A 1,559-nucleotide genomic window follows, 5' to 3' on the forward strand; every position below is an offset into this window, starting at 1 on the left:
CTTTTACTTCATGGTTTATATATGTTACAAAGACAAAAGATTTGAAGACAGAAGCAAAATAGTCATTTATTTCATCTACAATTTCCTCATTATCTCCTATCGATTCCCCAATCTTATCCTCTAGAGGACCAATACTAATTTTAGTTATCCTTTTCCTTTTTAGATACCTATAGAAATTTTTTTCTATCTGCTTCCACTCATGGTCATAGAATCATACAGTATAGAATAGGCCATTCAGCCCATTGAGTCGGTAGTGGCAAAAATAAAATACCTACTCTAGTCCCACTTTTCTGCACTAAGCCCATGACCTTGAATGATATGACACTTCAAGTGCTCATTCACGTACTTTTTAAAGGTTGCAAGACCTAGCTGCATCAGTGGGGCAGTGCCCAGAGTGCCAACAAGGACAAAAATTACTGCCAGCAGCTCTGCCACATTCATGGGAGTGGCTGGGTAAATGCTGGACTCTGTTACACATTGACTATGCAGGTTCTTTCATTGTTCGTAGCCATTGTGGACATCCACTCAAAGTGGCTGGATGTGAAAGTGTTCATTTGTCAAACATAAGGACAACAATAGAAAAACTGTGTGCGTCTTTTGCAACACATGACCTCCCGGAAATGTTGGTCACAGATTATGGGCCATCGTTTACCAGCAGGGAATTTGAGTCTTTCCTAAAGTCGAATAGCATTCGGCATGTTCGAATAGCTCCATACCATCCATTATCCAATGATCTGGCAGAAAGAGCAATCCAAACTCTGAAGGCAGGCTTACAGAAACAGCTACAGCCTCATTAGATATCAAACTGTCCCAGTTCCTATTTGATTATTAGAGCATCTCTTATGCAACTACAGGGATAGCTCCAGCAGAATTACTAATGGGGGGAAGACTCTCGCCATACTAAATCTGATCTTCCCAGACCTGGGCTGGGGAAGATGAAATGGCATCAGGAACGCTAACGCTGGGCACAAGCCTCTGTTAAGCATGGGAGACAGTTTACTTCAGGGGATGACGTTTGGTGTAAGAATCACAGGAATGGCCCTGCATGGGTAAGAAGCATGGTCAACGTGAGGTCCAGTGACGTATATAGTTCGGGTAGGTGTGAAGGTCCTGAACAAGCACGTAGACCACATGAAAGCAGCAAACTTGAAAATAATGCAGGAGCAAAACATGTCCAGCTTTGTGACAGCTTTTCTGACTGTTCTGGAACCCGTGGGTTCTCCTTCATTGAAGACACCTCGGAATCTGAGATGAACACAGTGGGCATTGACACCTCGATGCCTTTGCTGCCTGAAGGTCAGAATGAATTTCTTTCGCATCGCTCCAGTCACAAGAGGTGAGCTACTGTGCATTACACACCACCTGTATCAGAGGCAGAGTTGGAGGAACCTGACCTAGTGCTAAAATGCCTGAGGAAGAAATAAAAAAAAACCAGCTTATGTCCTCGGACTCAGAGCGGGAGGAATGTAGTGATTGTAACGAGGTCAGTCAGGTAAACCTCAGAGAATATGAGTTGCCTGATTGGGGCTGTTAATCTGGTCCAATCAGGGAGCTCTGGC

This window comes from Rhincodon typus, chromosome 26 (genome assembly GCF_021869965.1).
Source record: "Rhincodon typus isolate 14 chromosome 26, sRhiTyp1.1, whole genome shotgun sequence".
In the NCBI taxonomy this organism is placed as follows: Eukaryota; Metazoa; Chordata; class Chondrichthyes; order Orectolobiformes; family Rhincodontidae; genus Rhincodon; species Rhincodon typus.